Raw genomic sequence first — 6,071 nt, forward strand, 5'->3', positions numbered from 1 at the left:
TTATTATTATTATTATTATTATTATTATTATTATTATTATTATTATTATTTCTGTTAAAATATGCAGGAATTACTTGCTCTGGTTGTGTGATTTCACCTGCATGTATTGTTAGTTTTGGATGTTGAACTGCTCTTCTTTTTTGTGGCATAGGAGCTGATCTTTGTTCTTTCCATGTTATTTCTGCCTCTGTTACCAAATTTTCCATTGAAGAAGTAATGACCAGGGATACATCTACTTCATTAGCTGAGGTGTACATGTATTTAGTTTAGTCTTACTATATACTTATTCTTACTGTACAGTTCTCTATGCTCTTTAACTTAAATACACAACACAAACAGCCACGTTAAAGATGGGATTTCTGATTCTACCTTGGCAATACCTTTTCAAAACATTAAATTTTGGAATTTTTGGATACAATTATTGACATACTGGTTTTTCCACTTGTAATAGGCTGGAGGGGAGGGACAGATATAGGTTATTCTTTTAAGATTTTACCAATATGGCCTACTCCACATATTAAGGCCAAGGGAGTGCTGGTATTTTAACTAACCATTCATATGATAAAGCAAAATCAGAGAATATATCATTGGGGTATGTCAAATAGTTAGGTATATATTTCTTTACAGTTTACACCTAAGCAGCCCAACTCCAGCATAGCATGACTAACAGAAAAGTCTATGAAGCCTTGTTACATTTAAATTTGCTCTATCTGTTTATAGGCTTACATTTCTAAGAAGAGCACACATGCTTTTCTATGTTGTGGTAAAAGTTCATATTATGATTTGGAATAAACAAATCTGTTTCCATGTCAGCTTCATATTTTTACAAAGTATATTTGAGCTTGCACAAAAACAACAATAAAAAATTGTTATTAAAAATACCCTTGAGTAGTTATCAAGCACTTCAGCAAAAACTGTACACCACCTATGTTGACTAAACAATATGTAAAATAAACCACAGCTCAAAAGCTAAGAGGAGGTTATTTCTAATAATCCTAATTAGTACAATTAATGAAAATTCTTATGTCTGTGATCTCCCGGTAAATGTTTTGTTCACTAGTTGTTTCAGCACTTCAGTGGGATAGTAGTTTTTGTGAAAACACCAAATCTCTCATTAGCAAACAATAAGATCTTATATACTTAAATCAACCACAACATTAAATAAGCATTGATTAAAACAGACAATAAGCCTTATTTGTATAAGTAATCTACCAACATTTCCCAAAAAATCACTATAGTATAATATTAATATAAGGAAAATCAAGGTATTGTACATACTGATGTATAAGTCTAGAAATTTTAATAAAAAAACTGACCTGAAAACCTGAATTGAGTAGAAGGTCATTCAATAAATATACTAGAAGCAAAAACGACTAAACTGAGGCTATTGGATTTTGGACACATCATGAGAAAACATTACTCACTGGAATGGCAATAAACACATTGCAGATGATTGACTCAAGGAAGCCATAGCCCTGAGTTTGACAGACCTGAGTTATTAACAGGATCTTTGAGAGATCTATTATTCATAGGTTCATTGTAAGTTGAAGTTGAATTGATGGCACATAACAACAACCAACAACTCATTTTTCTTATTTTTCTTATTTTAAAGAACCAGCACAGTTTAGTGGCTTGAACATTAGATCAGGACACCAGGATATCAAGGTTCAAATCCATGCTCAGCCATGGAAACCCTATGATAAGGGTGCTGTAAGTCTAAGTCAGCTTGAAGACACACAACAACAATTTGTTTTAACATTGCGGATAGCAAGCACCATAACAAAGAGACATTTTCCTCTTCTCTCATAGACAGTAAGATGACATCTGCTGTACAAAATCGAAAAAGTAATTATCATTTCTGCCACACACACACATATATACCTAATTTAAATGAGTAACTGTTTGTTCAATTGACTACATTCATAGGATTAAATGATTTGGATTTGTTCACTCAGGTAACAGCCTCTGTAGCAGCTGCAACAAGTATTAATGATCATAGTTTTTTGTGGGGGTTTTGGGCTATGTGGCCATGTTCCGGAAAAGTTTCTTCCTGACCTTTCGCCAGCATCTGTGGCTGGCATCTTCGGAGAAATGATCAAATTTTCATTCATGTTCATTAAAGCAGCAATTGAGAAAGATTGCCCCTACCAAGTCACTTTGCCATTTTGAATGTCCTGTTCTAGCACTTTGTATTCCTATGAGGTATACCTGAGGCAGCTCCTTGTTACCTATGTTTAGGGATTCTGTATTATGGGAGATGTTATCATATAAAATAGTAACTTCTTACTTTCAAAAATGTATATTTTATTGTCCCCTTCTTTCTTGAATGTCTGTTCCCCCACCTTTCTTAACATATTCTTCAAACACCGTCTTAATTAGTGTGGACTGCTGTTGCTATTTGTTGTTTTGTTCCAAAATGCTTCTTCTATGATAACATCTTGTCACCGTAATCATTGCCCTAAATATTAATATGATTCAGACCTTTCCACAATCTCACAATTTTGTTCCTTATCTTCCTTGTGATCTGCTCTGAAGTATTTCTTTTCTCTGTTCCCTTCACTTCCCCTGACATACTGGCTATATGTACCAAAGTCAAGATTCAATTTGGGCCATTGTTCAGAAAGTTGGGCAAATTTACTCAGACTCCATAAACAATTTAACCTTGAGTTTGAAAATAAATTTTGTTTCAGAAAATCCAAAGGTTCCTCTGTTTCCCTATGGACTTGTACAGAAAGATAAATGAACAGGCTTAACTTGGCAGACCTATGTGTGCTGCTTTACCCTTTCTGTAACAACAGCAAGATGGATCTTTTTATTTTTATTTTTTTGCACTACAAAATATGGAAGGCTTCTGTGAAAACATAAGTTACCCAAGTAATGTGTACTACAGGTTGAGTATCCCTTATCTGCAATGCTTGGTACCAATAGTATTTCAGAGTTCTTGTTTTTTTCTTCTTCCGGATTTTGGAATACACAAGTAGCATGGTTCATACCAGTTCTATATTTGTGGGATGGAGTGAAATGCAAGGATCTGTGAAATGGCAGGAAAGATGGATTCATGGCAAGCACTATCCTTGGATTCTAACCATTTAACAGATCCTAAATCTTTCTCCAGTCTCATGCCTTTTTTGTCACAAGCTGCACATTTCTATCTCCAGCATGGTAGTTGCAGCACTCCTGCTCATTCAGCTCTCCCCAATCTCACATCTCTCTTCAGCCTTGCATCTCATTCATCTGCTACTAATGTGTATGAGACACAAGGTTGGAGACAGACTGAGGACCTGAGAGATAAACAAGCAGCAATGCTGCCACCTTCAAGGTGGAAGTGGCTGGCTGGTGGTATAATGTTTGTTTTTGGAGAAATTCACAGTTCTGAATTAGAGATGCTCAACCTATATTATTTGAGATTACTTGGTTCCACTCTTTTCCATTATTGCATTTTCACTTGTATACTCATGGATCAATGGACATGATGACAAGATGATGTGATGCTTAGGCAAAATTGTCTGTGTCACTTGCCAGAGCATATATGTTCCTGCTTCTATTAAGTGATCCCATTCAGTATTAGATGCCTAACATCAAATGAAGATGGGGGAATCACCTAGCTATTTCTACTGGCTCTACAAAAGGTGCTCTTTTACCCCATTTTTTGTTACCTGCTTTTTTGAGTATTTCATGTTGTTTTCACATTTTCTGCATAGGATAGAACTCTCAATGAACATACAATTCTGACAAAACTGAATCCCTTTCTGTTATGCTCCAGCCCCACCAACAACAAGAACAACAACAACGTCTTCCCCTTTAGTACAGTTTCTTTCCTCCAATGAGTCCATGGGACATTATGTGGCTATCTCCCCACTTTAAACCCACAACAAACCTGTGAGACAATCCAGGAAGAGAAATGATCGGTCCAAGGTCACTCACTGATTTTCATGGGTCAGTGGGGTACGTAAACCTGTATTTCCCAATACCCATTCTGAGTTTAACAACTACACAACTGCTATACTACACTACAAAATACTGGATCTTCTGATGACATTACAACTGAGTATCATTATCAGCCTATGTAGGTACATATGCCTTAAATAGCCCAGCATTTACTTGTCCCACCCGCCCTGTGTTTCTTGGGTTCAAGTGAATAACAGTAGATTATCTTTTTAGGCCTTGCTACTTAATATTGCAATGCAGGCAATTAAGAGGATAGGGACTTTTGTGCTTAAGGATTAACATGTACAATATAACTCCATTGCCCTATTAACCCTTACATGTATAATGAATTATGCCAATGACATTATTGTTGAATTACTCAAGTAGGATGTATCACAATACTATAAATTGGAGGTCCAATGAAATAACAAATTTCATAGCAATATTATCTTTTCCAGCATGGTACCATTCAAAGATTAAATCTCAAGAAGGCTGTTATTTTCTTTCTGTCATATTTCCTTAGCTAACCATTATGTTAGTCAGCAATTTAAAATGCTGTGCATTAGATTCCCAAACCCCTTACATGGTCACAGTTAGAGAAGGCTTAGTGGAATTCAAACTTTCACAAGATCTTCTAGTTTTGTAACTTTTGCTCATCAGATTTCAGTATTACAAAGGGGCTTTCTATACTGCCCTTTGGGACGTCCGGAGGACGTCCCATTTTAAAAAAGGGGCGTCTCTTTTAGACGCCCCATGGCCTAGTACGGACTCCGTCCGTACAAGATGGCGCCGGCCCTTCTACATGGCCGGCGCCATCTTTGCGTATCGGACGCTTAGCGTCCGTACGCGTCGCGCCGCTGCTGACGTAGCGAGCGCGCCCCTGGCGCCTCGCTACGTCGCAAACGCGACGAAAAAAGAAGCTCCATTTTGGAGCTTCTTTTTTCGGTCCGCGCGGGAGTCGGGCCGTCTGAAGGCTCCGGCTCCCCCGCGGACCTACTAGCGGCGGCGGCAGACCGCCGCAAAGCGGCGGTCTGTACCCCGCCAGAGTTTCCTCAGGAGCGTGTGTGCCAAGGATCTTTCATATCTCTAACATAACAGGTAAGGGAAACAGAAATGAAGATTATTCTCCCCCATGGTGAACAGCCATTTCTTGACAGCACTAGAAGGCCTTAAAATGCAATACAATGTTACTACTGAATAAAGCAGCAGAAGAAATCATTTTATAAAATACATTACAATAAAGGTAAGGTCTCCTGTTTACACTGATGTATTTTATTACCAAGACACATGTATCAGCTAACAAGCCAGTACAAATGCTTTTAGTTGTATTGCAAACATTTAATCAAAAATACTACAGGTTATATATCCATAAGCTTTACATTGGGAAAAAATAAGACTATTTAAGAGCCTCTTTCCAAGCTTACCAAGATGGATTCACAAAAACAAATTAGTTTAATTAAGAAAGAGGCCTGTATTGATTGTTACCAAATTAAAGTGAGACGGCTAGCAATAGGGGAGTGAAAATCTGATGACCTTAAAGCAGACAGACATTATATTTCTCATACTTCAATGCCACCTGTGCTATAACAGCAAGTACATCACTAGAGGGGCTGAAAAATATTTATGAAGTCATTTTGGTGATTTATGGACCAAAGCCTAGAATTAAGGCTAGATTATCAGTGGTCCAAGTGAAGGGAATATTCCAGGGCTCTCAGTGGCTAGGAGCCTCATTATGTGAGTGGTGCCACACACATATACTGAGATAAACACAAGCAAGCCTCTCATGTTGTCAAGACAGAAACACTCCTGGAAAGAGAGAGACTCTAGACCTTTGTTCTTCCATCCTCACAAAGGATTGGTAGCATTTACCACCCCCTTCATTCTCCAGCTGCAGAAGTGAAGATATCAAGAGTACATTGGGGCCATTACCTCTTGAGATTCTGGCCTTGATCACACCAGCCGGGGCACAGTCAAGAGAGAATCGCAAATATATGCCTCCCCCAAAGGCCTTAAAAGCACTGACTCCGGCCACAGGGAGGACTTCTGGAGGGTTAAGGGGATTAGGGAATATTTTACTATTGTTTATGTAATTGTTACATTGGTTTGTTGTTACCTGCCTCGATCCTCAAAAGGGAGAGGCAGGA

The 6,071-nt window shown here is 38.0% G+C and overlaps 1 protein-coding gene across 2 annotated transcripts in view; it reads right to left on the reverse strand.

Annotated features, from left to right (window-relative positions):
• Positions 1 to 6,071, reverse strand: part of ATRNL1 (attractin like 1) — a 693,411-nt gene that overhangs the window by 398,284 nt on the left and 289,056 nt on the right. The gene's annotated exons all lie outside the window — the stretch shown is intronic.

The sequence above is a fragment of the Sceloporus undulatus genome, chromosome 3, assembly GCF_019175285.1.
Source record: "Sceloporus undulatus isolate JIND9_A2432 ecotype Alabama chromosome 3, SceUnd_v1.1, whole genome shotgun sequence".
Taxonomy (NCBI): Eukaryota; Metazoa; Chordata; class Lepidosauria; order Squamata; family Phrynosomatidae; genus Sceloporus; species Sceloporus undulatus.